Source organism: Phalacrocorax aristotelis, chromosome 4 (genome assembly GCF_949628215.1).
Source record: "Phalacrocorax aristotelis chromosome 4, bGulAri2.1, whole genome shotgun sequence".
NCBI classification, from domain to species: domain Eukaryota; kingdom Metazoa; phylum Chordata; class Aves; order Suliformes; family Phalacrocoracidae; genus Phalacrocorax; species Phalacrocorax aristotelis.
The window spans coordinates 62759574-62783712 of NC_134279.1; positions in this window are offsets into that span (position 1 = coordinate 62759574).

A 24139-nucleotide genomic window follows, 5' to 3' on the forward strand; every position below is an offset into this window, starting at 1 on the left:
TTGCTTTTGTCTGATTGTTTAAAGTCTCATTTACTCGCCCATTTTAGCTAAGTTTTCCCAATATTCTCCTATAAATCAGAGACTGAAATCTCTCACATTGGAATAGAAAGCATTTCACAGTAAACCTTGTAGTTTGGCGTTTACTCAGCAAATAGTCTGGCTGAGCAAATTAGAATACTAACTTTAAGGATAGTTTATTAGATTTTTGTTAGGTAGAGTCAATCATAGATGTGTCTGTTGATCTCATGGTTCTCTGTAAAGTGGATCTACAGTGGAAACCAGAGGCAAACACATAAGAGCTTTTAGAGTTTTCCTACATTCCATATAAATTTGTAAGCTTGCCCCTTCTTAATTAGAAGAGGGAAAAGAAGATATCTGGAAACATGACTGTAAAATTCTTCCTTGTCTAAAATAATCCAGTGCCACAAATAACTCTTAGTGGTGCCATTAAATGATCAACTCTTGATAGAACGAAGAAAAAACCACCAAGAGAATAGAATCTTGTTAGGGGTAGAAAATCTTATACTACTCATATTATCTATGGACCACCAAAAATTTTGATTAGCTGACTGCTCACAGTTAATGGTTTAGATGCTTGGAGGCAATAGTAATTAAAGTTTAGTTCTCTTGCCCAATAATTCAAAGCATAGATATGAAAATAAGGAAAAAATCAGTTTATTCAGTTATAATTGACATTGATGTTATTATTAATATATTTCAACTAGAACAAGAAGAAGCTGCAACTAAGTCTCAGCAGTCTATAAATCCACATGCAAAATTTATTTTTTCACTAGACTTAGCAAAATACCTGTTAGGAAGTGGCAATTTACATTACTTCTCCAAGAGTTGTTCAGGCACTAAAATATATGAGGTTTGGCAGTGCTGATTCATCAGGTAAGAAATCTGTTTCCTGCATTAAAACAGACACAGGAACAAAGGATTGCAATATATGGGGAGAAGTGCAAATGAAAAAATGGAAGAAAATTCAATTTCTCTGACATAACATGCATGAAGGTATTTCTGTGCTACATTCTATTGATAGTATTGTGTATTATGAGGTGGAAAAACATAGACTTAAAATATATATAGGCCAGATAAAAAAGAAGAAGCAAAAGGTGAAAGGCAATATTTTCTGATCAAATGGGTCTTTTGCTAAAACTAAAATAGTTAGGTCATTCTGACTTTAAGCATATGCTTCAGCTGGAATCAATAATGATTAACTACATTTGTATTGACAAGAACATGCTCATAATTATGTTATTATTGGAGTTTTACTGTATGAAATAAAAAGAATGTCCTTATTAATTTTTCCTATTATGAAAAGTAATTATTCTATTTTACCAATCTCTGTGCTTAGCAGTGTATATATTATTAGACCAAACACCATCAATAATCACCTGCCATATTCCATTCATTTCTTCAGTGTAATTTTTTTTTTGTTCTGTAATTAATTGTATAGTTAGTAGTGGAATTGTGTAATGGCAGTGTTTTATTCTTGCAATATGCTATTTATCCTTACTCTGGAGGAACAATTATAGACAAAGACTTATACAACTGAAAACATTACTCGGTGAATTTTGGGACATTTCAGCAAAACTGATCAGCAGATTTTTCAGTTAACAATTCAACAATATTCATCCTGATCAAATTGTAAGGCATACCTCTGCATTTCACTATTAGTAATAAGATTTACATTGCTTTTATTTCTATTAGAACTATAGAACTAATAAAGTTCTAAGAAAATGAAAGAAGATTCTCTTCTCTCCCTTACTCAATCAATGAAGTGATTTAATTAAAATGTCTTAAGTCAAAATCCTCTTCTCAGCCTATTCAGAGATGAACAGCTTCCCACCTATTACACACAATCAGGTCATTTATTCTAGTGATGGTAATTCAGCTGGATAGAATAGCATTTGTTTCTCAGATTCAAATAGATAAGAAATATTTTGACTCATGAGAAGCATTAAGTTAGATCACAAATTAATCAGGTTTGTTCACTTTTGCTAATGTGTGAAGCCTTTGCAGTTTGGATCAAGACCAAGGTTTTACATGTGAAAGCTGGATTGTGGAATAATGGTCTTATTCCAAAAAATATTGAGGCAATAAAAAGAAATTACCAACAGACTGATAAACCTACTTTTTAGAGTATATCCTGATTTTTAAATGGAAGTAAAACACCTTCTAGGAATTCAAATGCCTGGTATATAATAGAGGATTCCTATATTCCTACAGTCTTAATGGTAATCTACCAATTCAAAGATATCAGATCTCTGAGCCATTAAGATAAAGGTATCAGATTAAGTTTACGTTTCAGGAGGATTATTCAGTAGGAAATGACGTTTCTGTAGCTCCTCCATATCTTTTCTACACTTGATAGCCTTTCTTCAGATTAAACATTAATAGTTTCCATAAAATTGCCATGTTTATTATCAGTTAAACTATCAGAATAACTGAAGAAAAGCAGACTAAGCTTAATATATATTCTTAAAGAAAAAGAAAAAACTACTATTTCTGGAACAAAGTTTATGTTTTTTATACAATTGAGTGCACTGTCAAGACATATACTTAAATAGTTTCTATTGTTGAAAGCAGTACTGGAAAGAAGAGGTTTCTTTTTTTTTATGAAATGGAATTGTAATTTCACTTTCTGTTTCACAACTGATGTATTTCAATATTTGTTTTTTTTCTGTAATTTAGCCATAAACCCTCTGTATTTGTTAATGAAACTACTTGGAATGCATTTGGAATCCAGGGGAACTGGCTTATACTTAGCAACATATTGGTTGGCTCAGCTCAGGTGAATACTGGACTCAATGATCCTTGTGGGTCCCTTCCAGCTCAGGACATTCTATGAACTGACAAAGCACCACCATGGCAACAGAGATGGCTAAGCAGAATATGTATTCATTCATGGGCCATCACAGTTTGCAGACAAAATATTAAAGTAACATTGGTCCTCCTTAGTCCACCAGCAGATTTGTGACAGCTTCCTAAATTTCTTTAAGCAGCTTATATTATATTCTAGGCTGTGAACATGTCAGGAGTGAACAAGAATCCCATTTGGGATACAAATAACAAATTCAGGATAGATTCACGATATCCATATGTTTGGAAAAATAAATTTTGTCAAATGGTCAAGGCAAAGAGTTCGGACTGCTTACCACTTCAGCTACCCCAGATACATCTGGCTGTGAATTGGCACCTCTGCAATCCTCCATCAGTCTCTTTTCATATAGGACAGCATGCTGTCAAATTCTATACTGCATATTCAAAGGGAGCTCAGTAACCAGAACTCTCTGAGTCTCAAAACCACAGAATATTAGACATACCAGTTAAATTTTAGGAACATAAGGATTTGTCATAGCGTTCAATTCTGCACTTAGACCAAACTGAACAGTAAGTCCTAAGGGAGTGAAAGACATGAGTCTTACAGGCAAACACAAAACAGCAAGCATCAAGATGTTAGTGAGGAGGGGAACACTCACGGATGAGATTGATTACTCTCTCAAGTTACTCTTTCCTCTCTGTGCTTTGAGATTGTGAAATGTTCCATTTCATTCCTTTATCCTTTCTCTTATTGTCCTTTTTTGGAAGTGACACAATATAAATTTTAACCACTGGAACATTTGTTTTGCTCTTTTTTTTTTTTTTTGGGGGGGGGAGCTAGAGGCATCAGAAAGAAGAAAATATGGTGATTGCAAGTGCCTTCTTGTGAGTTTGTGTGTACATACAGTAGAAAAACTCATAGTATTTTCATTACTGGGGAAGAGACTCAAGGAGTCCTAGGAGAAAGAAAAAAGCAGACAAGGTCAAGGCTGCTTGGTTAATGACTTGATTTTCAGAAGTACTGAGCCTTAACTTATCTTCTGAAGTCAACGGGAGCTGCAGGTGTTTCACTTATTGTGAGTGATCCATAGGTACATATAACAAGGAAATAAGTTTTTAGCACATAAAGGCATTGTTTGCACCTGGAGATTTTATTGAAATTAATGAACAGATCTATTAGGATTTGTGAGCCTACAGCCTTAGCTGACTGTAGGTAGTCAGATAAGAACCATATGGCCTAAACACTGCTAGCTTCACTCACATCTTATTAGCAAAGGAGTGGCCCCCAATTGAAGAAAATATTAGGCTGTTATCTTTATTTTAGGAATATTTATTTCTGTGGACTATTACTGAAGTTCCTAAGAGTTTAAGTATCCAGTCTTTCTGAACACCATCTGTTTAGACACCTAAAAATACAGAATTTCACCCTTACCTGCTGCTACTTATCATTTGTTGCTTGACACAGTTGGCAGAGATCCTTCTAATATTATTTGTCTCTAGCTTCTTATTGACTCCCTTTCTATTTCTAGCCTTGCAGAGACTTAAACAAGTCTCTGAAAATTTGCAGGCGTCTGAAAATGGATACGCCAATAGTCATTAATACTTTAAGAAATCATGAAGGGTAAAATCCAGTTAATTATCTGTTTCTATTAAAAATTTCCCCATAGGTAAAATGTAACTGGATTTATAGCAAAATGGTGCCATTGCCATGCAAGACCATTTTATTCTGGACTTTAAGTCAAAGATGTCAAGACGTGTAAGTGGTAGTGGGATAACAGGGGAAGATACATGACCAAAAGCCTTCGTTTTACTCTATAACCTCTCATCTTCAGGTGACATCTTAAATCATTGTCACTGTCAGAAGGCTACAGTGAACAGTGACATTATTTCCGCAGCTACTTAAAATACCACCTGGTATTTTGCATAAGCTACATAGTAAATCATGGTAACGCTGCAGTGTTATTTTACAATAACACTATAAATAACCTGTGTCTTGACCATAAATCTCTATCACCATCAACAGCCTTACTAACAACAGCAACTCTGAGACTTAAAAAATCTTCCTGTATTCTGGCTTTGCCTAGTGTCTAGTAACTATATCCTTACCTGCTCTATGAAAATGAGTTCTGAATAAATACTTGAGAAGGGTAGTTTAAATACTTGACAGCATTTGAACTCAAGACTCACTATATTTTCTGATTCAAAAATGAATACATGGAGGGGCATCTTCCTATACTGCTCTTTTATTATTTTTAGATGACTTCCAACAATATAAAAACAATCAACTATTGAGTTTTGATACAAAAGCAAAATATATATATTTCTCAGGTCTGGGCCACAATTTGTTCCTGGAGTTACTCAGAGAATTTGAGGAATAAAAAGAAGAGACAGGAAAAAAAAATTATGCTCTGGATAGAGAACTTCTTTTCTACACATTGCATTATGACTTACTAGGGCACTAGCAGTAGTATCAAGTATCTTTATATTCCTGTCCAGATTGCCAATACTGGAAAAAACATTAACTTTACACCAGAAACATTATCCAGGGTATATGACTTTTTCATGTTTGGTATTCTGCTGTGTTTATTGAAACCAGTATATAAAATAACCACCCATTTTTTAACAGAAGGATTTTTAACTACCTTGTTCAAAATTTAATGTGTTTTTCAATGTGCTCCTCAGGAAGATGTTAAGGTTGTTACTAGAGCAATACCTGACACTTTCTTACTGTCATTCTAGTCAGTACCCCTTAAAAACTATAAAAAGTATCTATTAAAATTCAAAACTGTCCTAAAATTAGCATATCACCTTCTGCTATACCCATTCTGCCATTGCTTATTTTATTCACAGTTAGCTTTTGCTTCATTGCTAGCCATTCCAGAAGGAGTTAAAAAAAAAAAAGTGCAGAGCTTTCAATTATTTCATATTTCAGTTTGCACATAAGGAGATTTTTTTTCTTTTACTGACTTTAAAGATTCATACATGCTTTTACTGAGTGGTTAGATTTTTTTTTATTATTATTACAGATTTAGCAAAGCCATGCCAGAAGACATTTAATGCTGTCATCGATATTCGCTCTACTGTCAGGGATATTAAACTGAGAAGAAAGACCTGGCACACTGACTTTCTCTTGAAGCTTTGATAGTATGTTGGCTGCAGTTTAGCACTGTGAAAATAGTGTTGCACTGCAAGCAAAAACAGGGACTTCTCTTCTTGTCAATTTAGAAAAGTTGTGAAGAAAAAAGTCAGCTTCAGACCACATAGGCTTTACAGATTAAAAAGACTGCAATTTCTGTTCCATTTTTAAGTAAAAATCTACCTCTGTTCTTTTGTCAAAATTCGCTGCAGTGTTACAGAGCACTGGACATTAAGAGGCTATTTTAGTTTTCAGAATCACAAGGGCTTTCATCCAATTTCATTCCTTTATCTATTCAGTAACATTAACCCATTAAAGAGAAAATGTGCAAAACATCTAATTTTAACATATTCAGTAGACAGCAATGAACCTGAAAGAGAGGAACTGGTTTATAAGGCGAGTTTGTATGTGTGAGAGTTCTAAGCACCAGCAAGTGGAAAGCCCTGGCTCTGTTCCTGTTTCCAGGGTCCGTACATGTGTGTACATATGTGTGCATGTGTAAGTCACTAGCAAACTTTAAGCTAAACTAGCAGGTGTGTTGGAAGAGGTCCACGTATGGAAAAACTTTATGCATGAACCAGTGGCTGAGTAAAGGGCTCAGGGTCTGAGAACAGTGCTATATGGATGTAGAGGTCATGCTGATATTAAAAGGAGCTGTGAATATGAGTATGCTTGTAAATTGAGGGAGTGAAGGCATGTATGTTTTCACTAGTGAGCTTCAGTCCTGCTCAGCCAGAAAGAAGGAACAGGGCTTGACTGTCTATACTCATCTTTTATGTGGGCTTTGGTAGTGATATATGTGGGTGCTGCTAAAAGCAGCGGCCCATCTGTGGCAATCTGGATGGCCATCCACGTGTTAGTGCTGTGTGCGTGTATATACATGTATGCTTCTCCAGGATACACACTCAGCCTCTTTACTGGGAAAATTGCAAATAGGATAAGTAGCCATGCCCATCAGACAATGACCAAGAGAGTCCCAGGGTCTCAGGATGGGCTGGGCTTTGGGTACAAGGAATAGGGAAGCTGGAGTCCTGGAACACCTGGATTTGGTATCTCCCTTAACATCCTTAACAGGCTCAGTGGTCTGGTGGCTGAGGAGGGGCTGAGAACTCTATCCAGTGAAGCATCTGAGCTGGCTGAGCCTGAGCCATGCAGCAGCTTCCAGGAGGAAGCAGCAGTGGAACTGCTATAGAGGGTGGAGGTTGATCTCATTGGGATCATAGACATATAGTGGGATAGCCTACAAGTGGAATATTGCAGGGCTACACAAGCCTTTTACAAAGGACAGTCCCGGAAGAAAAGGAAGGGGAGTCAATCTTCTTGTGAGAAAGCAGATGGCATATGTGGAGCTCTGCTTAGGGATGGATGGTAAACCAGCTGAGAGCTTATGAGTCAGGATCAGTGGGCAGTTGAACATGTTTTAGTCATTGTCTGCTACAGATCACCTGATCAGTCAGAAGTAGATGAGGTCTTCTTCAAAAACCAGAAAAATCCTCATGTTTACAGGCCCTGGTCCTCACGGGAGACTTTAATTACCCCAATACCTGCTGCAGGTATTGCAGGGCATATACAGGAAGTTTCAGGAATGTATTGATGATGACTTTCTGACACCAATAACTGAGGAAATAATGACAGGAGATGCTGTGCTGGACCTGAGACCTAAAACCAAGGAGGAGCTAGTTGAGAATGTGAAGGTCAGGGGCAATCTTGGCTTCAGTGACCATGAAATGTGAAATTCAGGATCCTGAGAGTAGGCAACAGGGCAAAAAGCAGGACCATAGCTTTGGGCTTCAGGAGAGCAAACTCAGGCTGTTAAAGGATCTGCTTGGAGGAATCTTCCTGGATACAGTCCTGAAAAAGAAACGTGTTCAGGAGAGCTCTATGATTGCCAAAGATCACCTCTTCCAGGCTCAGGAATTGGCATCCTAATGTTCAGGAAGTCAAAGAAAGGTGGCAGGAGGCCTACACAGATGAACAGGGAGTTCCACAAACATGCAAAGGCAGCATACCTAAGGTGGAACCAAGGTAAGGTGACTCAGAGGTCTGTAGAGATACTGTCTGAGCATGCTGGGATAGGTCTGGGCAAGCACAGAACCCACCTATAGTTGAATCTGGTGAGAGACATGAAAAACAACAAGAAGGGTTTCTACAGGTACATGGGCAGCAAAAGGAAGACTAGAGGAAACGTGGGCCCACTGCTGAACAGGGCAGGAGACCTGATGACAAAGAATACAGAAAAAGCTGGGATACTCAGAAGGAGAAGGTGATTGGAACCACTCAGCATGGATTTACAAAAAGAAAATTATGCCTGAACAACATGATCACTTCCTACTCTAAAATGATGACCTTGGTGGAGGAGGGAAGAATAGTGGATGTTGTTTATCTTGACTTCAGCAAGGCTTTCAACACCATCCCCTGTAAGACCCTCATAGACTAACTGAGGAAATATAGACTAGGTGAGTGAACAGTTAGGTGGACTGAAAACTGGCTTAACTGCCAGACTCAAAGTATTGTGATCAGTGGCACAAAATCCAGCTGGCAGCTAGTTACTAGTGGTATATCCCAGGGGTCAGCACTGGGTCCAATCATGTACAGCCTCTTCATTAATGTCCTGGCTAATGGGACAGAGGATACTGTCAGCAGGTTTGCAGATGATACAAAACTGGGAGGAGAGGCTGATACCATATGATTGTGCAGACCTTGATGGGCTGAAGAACTGAACTGAGGGGAATCTAATGATGTTCAGCAAAGGAAAGTGCAAAGTCCTTTACCTGTGCAGGAATAACCCCAGGTACCAGTTCACATTGGGGGCTGACCATCTGGAAGGTAGCTTTGCTGAGAAGTACCTACAAGTCCTGGTGGACACCCAGTTCAACATGAGCCAGGGATACACCCTCATGGCAAAGAGAGCCAACAACATCCTAAGCAGAATGTTGACAGCAGATTAAGAGAGGTAATTCTTCCTCCCCCCTTCATCACTGGTGAGACCCCACCTGGAGTACCATGTCCAGTTCTGGGCTGGACATGAGGAGAGGCTGAGAGAGCTGGGACTGTTCAGCTTGGAGAATAAAAGGCTCAAGGAAGGACCTTATCAGTTTGTATAAATACCTAATGAGTGGAGGCAAAAAACACAGAGCGAGACTCTTCTCAGTGGTGCCCAGCGAAGGAACAAGAGGCAATGGGCTTGAACTGAAATGCAGAAATTCTGTTTAAACATGCAAAAAAATTTAAAAAATTAATGTGATGGTGATTGAGCACCGGGACAGATTGCCTAGAGAGGCTATGGAGTTTCCATCCTTGGACATATTAAGAACCTGACAGGACATGGCCCTAATCAATCTCCTCTAGCAGACACTCCTTAGTGCAGGGAGGTTGAAGTAGATGATGTAGGTCTCTTTCTACCTCTGCCCTTCTATGAGTCTGAGACTCTTTGAAAGAGGAAGATGCTTGGGACTTCTGTGTGACAGTTTTAAACACATTATTAATGCAGATTTTCTGTACATAGGAATGAATGATTTTAAATACTGCAAGTCAACAGAAAGAAGTGTACCTTGATTTAAAGGCTAGAGGGTAGAAATACTTTGTTGAACAATTTGACACATTTCCTTGACAATTTGAAAGATAAGATTCTAATATTCTCACTAAATTGAGATGAAAAATATTCTGGCTGTATCACCTATCTAACCACTCAAAACCAGTTGGGAATAACATTTAACCAGAAGCTGAAAGTCATGCAGACCGTAACAACCAGTCAAAGAAGATAAGTAACCTCCAGTAGTCATCTTTCCCTAACATGCTAGCAAGCTTTAAACACATCTGGGTGATTCACAAGCACTACTCTATTTCCCCACTGCATATCCTAACTTCAAAATTCTGTTAGACACTGGTAATTTTCTCCCTGACAATAACTCTTGGGGAATCAGTCATAAGGTTTCCCAACACAATGGCCATGTTTTCTTTCCCTCTTTGGAATATATGAGGGAAGTCTTCAGGACACACTAGTTGTACTGGCCAGTAGCCAGGAAGATGCTTCTTTCTGCGCCACACTGGGGAGGGGAGGTGGTCTTGATTCTCATCTGCTTTATTCCTATCTCTTGACTCATTTATGCAGTTTAGTACACTGACATCAAACCCATTTTGTGGACTCAAAATGTCATATTAACATTGTAGTCACTTCTTTGACTCCTTTCTCTCAGAGGTCAGATTGTTGGCTGATGTAAACTGCCATGGCTCCACACTGTGTCTTTGTTAGCAAATATTACTGCTTTGATGTAGAATAAATTTTGCAAGCTTTGTATTTTGTTTAAATAAGAACTGTGAACTGCAGCTGGGAAACCTGTAAGTCTGTGCTGGCTTTCTAATGATGAGTTTTAACTGAAAACTCAAAGAAACATGTTGCTACTTTTAGGGTTTTATGTCATCATGTTCTATGGTGATATATGTCTTAGCAATAGTATCTTAATGTTAATAATGTCACATGTGGAAGACTTCATAAACTGAGAAGAAATATGGGTATTTGTCCTCCTTAGCAATGAATTCTATAGTCAAAAATCTATGTAATTAAAATTAAATTGATCAGCTACTTGAGTTAATTTTTTACATAGAAACAATTAAGTGTTTAGAAAGAACAACAGCGTTGTAATATCACAATCATACCAAACTAGAAAGGATTTCCAGAAAAAGGTGAATGATGTGACATTTCAGTTTTCATTTTTATTATCCAGAAGAAGACAGCAGTATCTACTACCTGCCATTTCTTATGGTTCCCTGTGTAATTTAGTTTGTTGTTGTTGTGATTATTATTATTATGCTTCTCTCAACTGACCATTCCATTTTTATGCTGTAACTGAAACCTTAAAAAAAAAACAACAATCATGGAAATTAGATAGTAAAATAATGGGCTATGTTACAACAATTTATTAGTAGAAATCATAAAGTATATTAAACATAAATATTTTAATATATTACATTGGTGACAAAGACAAATGAGACCAATTTAATAAAAGAGATCTAGTCTTCTGACAAGCATTAAGAATTGAATCTGTATCTCAAGACCTTCCATTCCTAATCTGGGTTTACTATTATAAACTGCATTTTCTTTATGGTGATCCATAATAAATAATCCAATAATATGTATTAAACATTTTTAGTATTTTTATATTCATTGAGCTTTAATATTACAGCTATTTTTGAAGCAGGCCTGATACAATGGACTTATTTTAATTTTTTTGAGAAGTTTTTGTTATTGGGCATGGGTTGGTTTAATTTAATGGCTAAGTTAAAAATCAATAATAATAATAATATCTCCAAAGATTTTTATTCTGCTATTCTCTTTTTTGTAGTGGGAATAATGCTAAAAGTCGCTATAAATTCAAAGTTAAAGAAGTTTGTTAGGGTTCCTCTTTCCTCCCTTTTGCGGAGTAGAAAGCAGTGTAACACCTTTTGGATGAGTTCAGAAGAAGAAGGGAGTATAAAATTTCGTCTCTTGTCTCTTTTCCACGTTTTGTAGGCCACTGACGTGAACAAGGCATTTAGGGCCACTTGGTGCCAATGAGTAATGTTTATAGATTTTTCCCTTCCCAGCAGCCAAATGAACTGATTTTGTGACACAGTCTCACATCCTGCCCCAGGACCTGACTTCTGAGCTACTGCAGTAGGGAGAACTGGTTGACAGAGACAGATGCAGGGGAGGCTCCCACGTCCTCCCTGACAAAGTAATGCAAAGTAAGGCAATTTCCCAGGAACAAAGACGGCCTGTCCCTGATCCATAGGCTGACATCCCCAACTGGCCTTGTCCCATCCCCATCCCCATCCCCATGACCCTGTCCAGCTATCCCAGGGCTATGTCTGACCCTGGTTCCCCTTGCTAGGCCTGATCCTGACCCCCACTTATGGGCTGATGTCCCAGCCTGGCCTTGGCCAATGCCCATCTCCAGGAAGATGCCCTGGGCTGGGGTTGCCCCTGCCTCCCCCCTACCTGCCCTGCTTCCGGGATGGGGCAGTGGGACAGACATCTGGCTTCTGCCTCACCTCTCTACACAGACCTGTGCAGCATGAGAGACAAAGAGGAAGAATGGGAAGTCCATGGAGATCTGCAGAGGTATGGCGTCATTGTGATTATGCAGATTTGGTGGCACAGCACAACTGGCAACTGATTTCTCCAGTGTGTTGGGGGAACTTTTGTGACACAAGTTCTGATGGGTGTACTGGTGGTGTGACAGCTAATGACAGACTTGACTGAGGTGGTTATGAGACAGAACAGTTTAATATCCTGAGGGAACTGGTATATAAATGAACCCCTTGGACCTCAGGAGAGCGTATTTAGGCTTTTTTTGATAGGCCCGATCCTGAGGGGTTCTGTCCTGAAGGGCAGAAGAGCATAAATTAAGACTTTACCTTTAAAGACAGCCTCTTCAAATCCTGATACTCTAGCCCAATGTGCAAGAAAATGAATGGGAAAGGCACAAGCCTCCTTGTACATAGTTACATAGCCTTGTACATAGCCTTGAAGGCTAACTGCGTAATGGACTGCAATAGCAAAAGCATAGCTTTCAGGTTGACAGACAATTAATTATTCAGTGTACTTAACACTTATCGAGATACATGTGGAATGTTGTGGTTGTCTTTCAGGTCATCAGTGTTAGAGCTAAAGAAAACAGAGCAAGAACAGTGGAGAAGCATTAAGAATGCTGGGGCTAGAGCACATATTGCAGAAGAAGAGGCTGAGAGAGCTGAGTTGTTTAGCCTGGAGCACAGAAAAGGGGATATTTAGCTGAAAATTTCAACTGCGTGAAGGAGGGTTACAAAGAAGATGGACCCAGACTCTTCACAGTGACATGCATGAGATGATAGACACAAGCTGCAGCAAGGGAAATTTTCACCAAGCATAAGAAAAAAAACATCCCAACGAAGGTGATTAGACACCAGAACAGATTTTCCAGAGAGGTTTTGAAATATCAGTTATTGGAAATATTTTAACTGGTCAATGTCCTAAACAACCTGAATTCAGTTTTGGGATTTGACCAGAAGATTTCCAGAGGTCCCTTCCAGCATCATTATTGACTCTGATTACTCTATGGATACTCTAGTTTAGGTTAGTACTGAACACAAAAGATGACCGAGCAAAGAATTGACAAACGATGTAACACATTCTTTGCAGACACCCTTTACATAGTTGATTGTGGGAGTTAATGAGTTAATAGCATTCAAAAATAGAATTTTTCATATCTATTTCAAATAAGTGTCAAACTCTGTTACAGGGTGGGGCTCAGTGGAGCCAGATTCAGTGTGGCAGAATTATTTTGGGAGATATTTGCATTCTAAAGGGACTGTTTACTGGAGAACAGTATTAGGAGTTCATGTGTATGCAACAGAAGCTGAGGCTCAGAAAAGAGATAGAAAGAAAAGTTATTTCCTTCTAGCTAGATAGAATGAGTCACTGTAATCAGGCCATTTTAAGTTGCAGCTGAAGAAGTTATTGGGCAAATGGTAGAATTTATTTAGGTCTAATTCTACTGTACTAAGCTTAAATAGTAGTAATTTGAAAGTATTTTGGTTTATATGAGTCTGATTTTAGAGTTAATATTTTCAGAAACAAATTTTTAAATTTCTTGAAAAATTTACTTTGAGTCGGACAATAGAGAAATAGTAAGCAGCTTTTTCATTAGAAAAATACTTTTCTTCTGCATCCTTATGGAATCATTTTAGTTGCATACATATACCACCACAACTGAGAGATCACTAGCAGACATCTACAAGTGGGAAAAGAGAGCAAGGATTATGCTGAGGATCTACCTATCTGCCAGGTCGCAGAAACCAACAGAGAAACTGAAAATAGAGAAGCCTAAGACCTAGCCAAATGGGGTTGATTCAAATACATACTGCAAAGGTTTAAATGCTTCCTCATTTGATATGCACTCATCAGTTGATATCCACTCAGCTGTAGATATCCAACCATCTTGACACAGGCACCTATATAAGCTGGTGTTAGGTTGTAGAGTGAAAAGACAGAGTTCCCTTCTAGCTACATTGTTGAGGCACAGGATTTATGTCTGTTGTAGTGGGTCAGAGGGACAGCAACAGTGAAGGAATGAGGAAGCCAACATTCCCTGTAAAGGAGGCTAACCTATGGGAAAGAGATATTAAGAAACAGAAAATGTAGGATGTTTATTTAGAAAGCAGCTGCATGTTAAAGAATCAGTAAAATATAATCCCTAGCATTCAGACAGAACTCAGTTTCTGCTGTTAGTTTTGAAAGATGTCAAACACTGTATTACAGAACAAAAGGGAAAGCAAAGTGAACAGAAATTATAATCCAAATGGCATGGGCAGTGTTATGCTAGCCCAAACCATGTTCAGTTATCAAATTTGTATACAGTCCTCACCAGCACTTTTCCTTTTTCACAGTGTAGGTCTACTGTCACAGTGACACTAAGAAAAATGCTCTTTAGAATACTCCTCTTAGATGCCCTGTGGCAGAACAACTGCACATCTGGCCTCAGACACACTGCTTAACTTATAAAGGCACTCTGGCGATGAGTCAGAGTTGCAGTCAGTCAGTCAATACAAGACAGTTTGTGCCATCCAATGGCTAGGGATTGTGCCAGTAAAGCAAGTGATAGACATTGTCCAACTGATACAGGTGAATATTTGCGCACACCGGATGGGAGAACGGAAATTTTCTTTTTTCTTTTTTTTAAATGAATAAACTGTAGATGCTACTAAAATTTCTGAGCACACCAGATTCATGACCATGACCAGAAAGTCTGACATTTTTGCATGGGAAAATATTCCTCAGCATTTGCAGTGTGATAGTTTCTTCCATTCAAATAATTAGATGCATAAGGCAGGAGTGCACTGAATGAGAATGTGTTACATTTATGTCTCCAATAAGTCATGAAAATAGCTTCAGTTCACCTCTGCAATGGTTGTGTAAAACTTTGGACAGTTTTCAGTTATGGACAGACCATATGTTGAATGACCTTGTGGATTTCCATGAAGCTTGGGTGACATACGTGTTGATCATACTGAACTTACTGAGGGCTGAATGAGAAGACTCTCACCCAGAGATTACAGATTGAGATCCAGAAAAGGGGCCAGCTCTTTACATAGGTACTTGAATTTTCTTTGCATAGTGAAGCTGAAAGTGCTTCCCTTGTTACCCATCTCAAGTCCTACTATGTTTCATCGATGCATACTATTTTTATCCAGAACTAGACTTAAGCAGTGAATCTGTTCTTATGGCATGCTATGCTCTACATTTAATGATCCATAGCTGAGAGTGACTGAGGGCCACTGAAAGCAAAATGACTGTAGTGTGTGTGCACAGAATACTCCAGAGATGGTTACTGTAGGATGCTGCTAGGATATCAATATCAGGTCATACATAAACTGTATAATTCTAGAACAATTGTATATTTAAATACCTAAGGAAACAGAAGGAACAGTTGCTTGATTTGGCTTTGTTTCTGCAACAACATTGGTCTTTAATTTTGGTGAGTGTTAATTTCTCCAAGCACATCTGAACATTTATTTTACTAAATAGTGGTAACACCGCTTAATTTTAAAGCAGTCTGATTATTTTCGTTATATGATGTTGCTTTCAGTTGCTCAGAATATTGACAAACCTCATCTGTTTTGGTATACATTTTTCATTCCCAATGATTGCATCAGACTGATTTTGTCATATAAAATAGTTCATTTATTTCTGATATTTACTTCTGATAAGTAGGAAAGAATATATTGTTTGCCAATGTTAAATTATTGCCAGCATTTTTTTAAGACAGAATACCATCACACTTTGGAGCAGTTATTTAGAAATTGGTTGGGAGTGGCCTTTGTTGAAACATATTAACTTCATCTTCTATGTGAAAAACTACTCTAATCTGTTACAAGCTTTTCAAAAACTAAAGTTAATATACAACATAAAGATGATTAGCAACTATTGTCTCAGACATCTTTGATTATGTAGAACATTCTCCATTCTAGTATAAAGGAGGACTTTTCGATTTGCAGCTCCAGGACATTGTTAACCAGCAGACTGTTGATGATATGCTTCTAGAGGTCCTAATCCTGTGCTCCGGCAGAAAGAATCTGTCCAGTTCAAGTTAAATCCAGTCCAGACCAGAGAGGGTATATGGGAGAATGGAATGGAAGTGAAAGTGTGCATTTAGCATTGAAACAGGCAGAGTGAGAAGAAAACTAGATTTGAGCCTTGAGTTTCAACAACTCATGGAGGCAAAGGATAGCAGTGGGAAGATTGTGAAAAGCCAGAGAGATATTTTCACTGGTAGCTTTCCATCTCATATAAAACATACTGCACAGCTTCAACAACAAAAAAGCCAAGTGTTCTGCAAATAAAGCTATACATTACTGTCCCTTCCCATTTTATCCCTAGGCCATGAAGCAAAAGCACCATGATGAAGTCTCTTTTAAAATACAAAGTAAAGCAGACCAAAATAAGATTAAATTTGCAACTGTCTATAACCAGCTGGATGTTAGAGGGAGAGATGAGGTATGCTAAAAAACACAAATAAGTCTTTTCTAGGGCACCTGAAATGTAAAACATCTAAGCACTAAGGCAGCAGGAAAGTATTTTCTGTTCTCCAAGATAGTAGACTATTTCTAAGCTCCACAGTCCCTGTCCCTGGTAGAGTTTAATGGTACTATTTCTATGTATGGCTGGGGGAAACTGGGGAGAGATTAGAATTAAGTGAAAGTCAGTAAGAAATTGAAAAGTTTAATACACCTAGCATTTAATATTTAATTGTATTAGCAGCATAGGTTAAAAGAATAATTCAGTCTGGAGGAACCTAAGGAGGTCTCCAACCTCCTGCTCAAACCAGGATCAACTGATAGATCAGACCAAGTTGCCCTGGGCAGGTTGGGTCTGGAAAACTCTAAGGATGGAGATTTCACAACCTGACTGGGCAGCTGCTCCAAGGCTTGACTCTTTTAATAGTGAAAAAAATTTCCCTTATACTCAGTCAGAACCTTATGTGCTTCAAATTATGCCTTTTTTTTGGACATATTTTTAGAGAGTAAATGATTAAACAACCACAGAAACATTTTACAGAGATAAGCTACAGCTATACAACAGGAAAGATTTCAAATGACTTATGAAAACATCATATGTACAAAAGCAGAAACCTAAGCCACTGGTCTCATATGGCATGTAGACATTATCTATCTAGATGACAGTTATGCTATCTATATTCAATGTTCAGTACATTATTTGCTATAGTAGCTAGTGGTTTGGAAAAAAATGGGACTATTTGGGTGGTAAGATATGAGGGGGAAAAAAAGCATTATAGTTTATATAACTCATTAAAGCCAGGAAAACATTTCATCATGTATTAATAAAGGTCATAGAGCACGTGGACAGATTCTAATTCCTCTGTGTGTGGAATAGCATCCTACCCCAATAGAAAACCATCTTGCAAAAGTTGGTGAAACTCCTTTGACCTCAGTGAGACGTGGAAATGTTATGAGAAGACCTGGATCACCAGCTGCAGTGGAATAAGACTCAATTCTTCATCGACAACAGCATCTATACTTAGCCCTGTAGGTGCCCTGAACATTCCTTTAAATGAAGAATTATGTGTCTCGTAGAACTCGGTTACACCAACACTGACCTACAGACTTTATGATTTTCTTTTTCTTACTATTAAAAATATCTCAAAACAAAGAAAAGTATGCCTTGACCTCTTCAATATGTATTGGTCAACTGCAACAAACTTCAGGCTTTGTCATAATTAAAAGAAACTAAAGAGAAGTCCCTCAGTTTCTGAAAATTGCTGTAAGTAGGATAGGTTTACACTTCTGATTCAGAAAAGTAAAACAGAAATTCATAAAATTGAAAATATTAATGGATTCAATATTACCATCTCACTGCTAATGGTTTAAATAAATTATTGGTATAAAGATTCCCTTAGCTGTTTAAAAAAAGCAAGCATATCTCCAATTATTCATGTTTAATGTAGCTCAGTGAATGAGGGTGAATCTCTGACCCTGTTAATGCCTTGTTAGAAATGAGATGGATGTCTAGAATTTTGGGGATCACACAGTTCTATTATAGCAGCTATTTAAGAATACTTAGGCAAGAAGAGTTATAAAATAATTAGGACCACTTAGGGCTAGCATGTTTTAGCTGGTGGTGTTCTAAACAGAAAATTTTGAAAAAGTCTATGTACGTGTATGTATGTGGATGCACATATAAAAGCATATAATAGATAGAATAGTATAGCTTGGAAAAGACCCTTAAGGTCATCAGGTCCAGCTGTAAACTGAACACTGCCAGGTCACCATTAAACCATGTCCCTAAGCAACACATCCAAACATCTTTTAAATATCTCGAGGGATGGTGACTCAACCACTTAACTGGTAAGCCTGTTCCAATCCCTGACAACCCTTTCAGTGAAGTAATGTTTCCTAATATCCAGCCTAAACCTTCCCTGGTGCAAATTAAAGCCATTTCCTCTCAGGCTATCCCTAGTTACTTGGCAGAAGAGACCAACACCCACCTCACTACAACCTCCTTTCAGGTAGCTGTAGAGAGCAATAAGGTCTCCCCTCAGCCTCCTCTTCTCCAGGCTAAACAACCGCAGCTCCCTCAACTTCTCCTCATAAGACTTGTTCTCAAGACCCTTCACCAGCTTTGTTGCCCTTCTTTAGACATGCTTCAGCAACTCAATGTCCTTCTGGTACTGAGAGGCCCAAAACTCAACACAATATTCAAGGTGTGGCCTCGCCATTGCCGAGTACAGGGGCACAATCACTGCCCTGCTCCTGCTGGCCACACCATTCCTGATACAAGCCAGGATGCTGTTGGCCGCCTTGCCCACCTGGCCACACTGCTGCCTCATGTTCAGCCGGCTGTAAACCAACACCCCTAGGTCCTTCTCTGCTGGGCAGCTTTCCAGCCACTCTTCCCCAAGCTTGTAGCATTGCATAGAGTCTTTGTGACCAAAGTGCAGGACCCAACACTTGGCCTTGTTAAACCTCATACACTTGGCCTCGGCCCATCGATCCAGCCTGTCCGGATCCCTCTGCAGAGCCTTCCTACCCTCAAGCTGATCAACACTCCTGCCCAACTTGGTGTCATCTGCAAAGTTACTGAGGGCACACACGATCCCCTCATCCAGGTCATTGATAGAAATATTAAACAAGTCTGGCCCCAGTCCTGATCCCTGGGCAACACCACTTGTGACTGGCCACCAACTGGATGTAAATCCATTCACCACAGCTCTCTTGGCTCGGCCATCCAGCCAGTTTTTTACCCAGCAAAGAGTACGCTTGTCTCTGCCATGAGCAGACAGTTTTTCCAGTAGAATGCTGTGGGAAATGGTGTTAAAGGTTTTGCTAAAGTCTAGGTAGACAACATCACAGGCTTTCATTCATCTACTAAGCAGGTCACCTTGTCACAGAAGATCAGGTTAGTTAAGCAGGACCTGACTTTCCTAAACCCATGCTGACTGGGCCCAATCATTTGGTTATCCTGTACTTCCCACATGATGAATTGCTCCATAACCTTCCCTGGTACCGAGGTCAGGCTGACTGGCCTGTAGTTCCCCAGATCCTCGTTCTGGCCCTTCCTGTAGATGGGTGTCACATTTGCTAATCTCCAGTGAACTGGGGCCTCCCTGTTTAGCCAGGACTACTGATAAATGATGGAAAGTGGCTTGGTGAGCACTTCTGCCAGTTCCTTCAGTACTCTCGGGTGGATCCCATCTGGCCCCATGGACTTGTGTGTGTCTAGGTGGTGTAGCAGGTGGCTAACCATTTCCCCTTGGAGTATGGGGGCTCCATTCTGCTCCCCATCCCCCTCTTCCCGCTCAGGGGGTTGGGTACCTACAGAACAACTGGTCTGACTATTAAAGACTGAGGCAAAGAAGGCATTAAGTACCTCAGCCTTTTCCTCATCCTTTGCCACCATGTTTCCTCCCACATCTCATAAAGGCTGGAGATTCTTCTTAGCCCTCCTTTTGCTGCTAGCATATTTATAGAAGTATTTTTTAATTGCCTTTTACAGCAGTAGCCTGATTAAGCTCTAACTGGGCTTGGGCTCTTCTAATTTTTCCTTGCATAACCTTAATACACCTTTGTAGTCCTCCTGACTTGCCTGAACCTTCTTCCAAAGGTCATAAGTGCTCTTTCTTTTTCTGAGTTCCAGCCAAATCTGTCTGTTTGGCCAGGCCACTCTTCATCCCTGCCAGCTTGTCTTTCGGCACATGTGGACAGCCTGCTCCTGCGCCTTTAAGGCTTGCTCCTTGAAGAATGTCCAGCCTTCCCGGACTTCTTTGCCCTTCAGGGCTTCCTCCCAGGAGACTCTGTCAATCTTTCTCCTAAACAGGCCAAGGTCTACCCTCCCAAATCCAAGGTGGCAGTTCTGCTGACCCCCCTCCTTACTTTTCCGAAAATCAAAAACTCTTATCGTTTCATGATCGCTATGCCCAAGACAGGCTCCAACCATCACATCACCCTCAAGTCCTTCTCTATACATGAACAACAGGTTCAGCAGGGCAACAACAGAGGTTTAAAGAACAACACCATAGAAAACAAGTTCACTACAGGTTATTCATTATGAAGATCATATGAAGAGAGACTATTATTTGTTATGTGTTGGAAAAGAAATAATTGTCTTCTTGCTGAAGGGTCTTGTAACTTGTTCCCTATTGTCCCTTTTTACACTCTGCCTGAGTTACCAAATGCCCAACCCTGTGAGCTTGGGGATAATCAGCAAAATCCAAACTCAGGCCTATGACACAGAGAATTTTTCTCATATTTCCTATGCAATGTGGTACACAGATTGTTGCAAAAGCACCTGCACAATAGGCCTCAACAGTAGGAAGAGACCAGAAAAAAAAGCTCATTCTTTGCTCTTGTACATTTCTTATGTTTATTTCTCTTAATCTCTCCAAAAGAGAAGTCTCTGGATTGGAAGGGGGGTATGCAAAACAGATTAATTACACAAAAAAATAGGTGATGTACATTTTCTGAGAGAAGAAGAAGAAAGGAATTTTATCAGAATATCTTTCTCTGAGCTATATCTTTTGATTACAGTGTAGCTCATACAGTGGCTTGACATATAGAGTTGCATCAAGCTGTGGAAGAAGTCAGATCTGTTCTGTAGCTGCTATTGTAGACTTTGAACTATAGCTGCACCGTTGGTACTGTTTTACATTTCAGATTCAGGGTTACAGTTGCTCAAATCCTCATGCTTTTATGTCCTTCCTGTCCTGCCAGGGGAACCTTCCATTATTTTACACTTAGATCTGATACATAAATTTATAACTAGTCATATGAAATTGTGTGATGATAAAGATATGTGTTTATGTTACATCTGAAAAGAACTACTAATTTCACTGACAGGAGATAAAAGCAATTGACTTGCATCATTATTTTGTCTTTTTCATTTTTTAATCTTTTACAGTCCCTGGTTATGCTGACTGAATTCAGAGATGAAGATATTCTGTCCCTGTTTGGTATAACTGACAGCTTATCTGTAGTAAATTCAAAGGAAAAGATCTTGCTGAGTATTGCTGGACCCACCAGGAAAATAAGCATAAGTGAACTGCAGTTATAAAAGTTTTCTAATACTTTCCCTGTGTCTTCTCTCCACTCCTGCCCCAGTTCCCAGGATGCATAGACCTCCCAGGACGCACATAATTCACACAGAAATCCCTGAGCAAGCAGAAAGTTTATCTGCTGTAAAACTACGTGGAAGGACTAGAACTATCCTGACCCCCAGTACAGAAGGTGCTTCTTATTTTCCTAATTGTAGGGTGTGTTGCAAGGGTAGGTACTCACCTTAATCAGAGTGGGTAAAATCATGTCCTCAGATTTTAAGAAAGGAAGGCAAATGTTAGTTTAATATTTTGTCCTACTCCATAGGCATTTTAATGATGAACATAAACAATAGAAATGATGAATGAATTATTTTCCTGCTAGGTATGGTACAATTTTTGTGGAATTAATTAGTAACAAAGTAAGAATAGCCCCAAACAAAATGCTAACAAGCTTTCTAATTATAAACCTTTTCAAACTGGGAACAGGTGCTTACAAGACATTTACTGGCTTTTGTGTCTATCAACACAAAATTACAAGGTGAGTATGATAAGTACTTTTTTACACAGGGCTTTTTTTTTTTTTAACTTACCTGTAATTATGTGGCATTAATTTAGCTTTTAGACAGGTATAAAAAGTACACCAAAAAGTTATGTGTAAAAGCTTACAAAGTTTCTGTGAATCTGTATATTTCTCCAGCATTGTGATTCAACAAGTAATTAATCCTCTTGGTTAAGTAACTGGTGGAAGGGTAAAAATCTAATGGCTTTTGTTACTGAGACAGTATCTAACGTGGCTTTTAAACCATAAATGTAGAAGGTTACTTAGCTACCCCAAATTGCAATGCCTGATAGTTTTCATATTTTTCATTACATTTTATGTACTTTCAACCATTATACAGTGATAAGAGGGTTTTTTCTTAATATATTAATATTTATATACTTTCATTATTGCCAGAAAGCCAACATCTTCTCAACGGTCAGATGAGGTTGTCTGCAAATTGTACGGTTACAACATTAGTTCATTTATTATTAATAGAGCTCATAAATACTCACACCATCCAAAATAGCCTTAAACAATTTCACTTGAGCATGATCTGAATTCTTTTCTTCCCCAGGGAGTTCTATTTTCTGGTATATAATTAGGTGTCATCAGCTGTGATGGGAAGAACTCTACTCCACCCCATTTCTTACAATAAATGACAGATTTTATAGCCTGCAGCTACTAAAATATTTGACTAACTAGAAAACAAAAACAAGCAATATGGAGAGGTTATTATTTTTGACAAAAATATAATTAGGTTACTTACTAATAAACTTTTTTTAAGTCTATTTTTGACAAAATTTTAACAACTGTTCTTGAAAGAGATAAAGTCCAGCAAAACCAAGCAGCAAATTTAAAGTCACTGCAGTGAAGAATGTTGTAAGTGACCTTGAAAAAAGTTAATCTGTGAATTATACTGGTCCTTGTATACATGAACAAACAGATTCATAAATAGCTAGAGAAAACGTTATCCACAGCTGTACATTTTGCTCCAATTTAGAGGTTTGCACTCCTTTGCACTGAGAGCAAACTACAGACTCATAGAAATAAGGAAATTTTCACTGGGGCCATTGTTCCTTAACCTACCAATCTCTAAAGTGCAGTTATTTCAGCATTTCATGTTGCCCGACATGTTTATGCATAGAGTAGGAAGAGAAAGGCAGGCCACACAATGGCGTCAAAACTTTCTGCAGCAGCTCAGGTAAGCCATCCTACTTGTGAATCGGTCCTCCCAAGCTGTGATCCATTGCAGAACCTTAGTTTAAGTCCAAATCCAGACTCATTCTTGCCCTCTAAACACTTTGTTGCTTCTTGAAAGTGACTCTCTTTCAACTTACGACCTATGAATTAATAGTACTTTGGATCATCAACATGGAATATTAACTAAATATTTCTTAATTTGGTATTTAAAAACGCACTGTAGCTAAGACAGGAACAAATGTTTGCCATACACTGAAAAAGTAAGTCAGACAGGATAAAAAAATATTGCTGAGATTAGAGCTGGAGGGGCAAATCTATCTTGACAAGGTGCTAAGAGAAATAGGCCACATACAATATTGTTAATTCATAATATTTAAAGCAATATAAATTCCTAGAAGGAAAAGAGGTAACAAGCTCAGCAGTAGAATAACAATATGAGCAGTTTTATTCCAAAGCCGTCCTGAAGCCTTTTTTTTAAGTACTTGAGATGAATGCACATACTCCCTTGAAGTGATAATTAAAATAATGCAAAGAAGAATAAATGTTATTTTACAAGGAAATTTGACTTAATTCTGCTCATGTAACAATGAAAATTTATATTTATTGAAGCTAAAAATGGTTGTTAGAAAATTTCTCCATATTAGAATACAAAAACAAGGAAGTGATTCTCAAATGCCTTTAACAACCAAAAGCTGTGTGTTATTTCAGAATTCATCTCTGTGGCCCTCGTCCTATTGATGTTAAATTTTATTTCACTCAGACCCTATGAATATATTTAAGTCATTTGGATGTGTTTGTTTCCTGATATTTTAATATAAAATTAATCTTATATTAAAAAAAGTCCCTGTGAAGGAATGGCAAACAATCAAT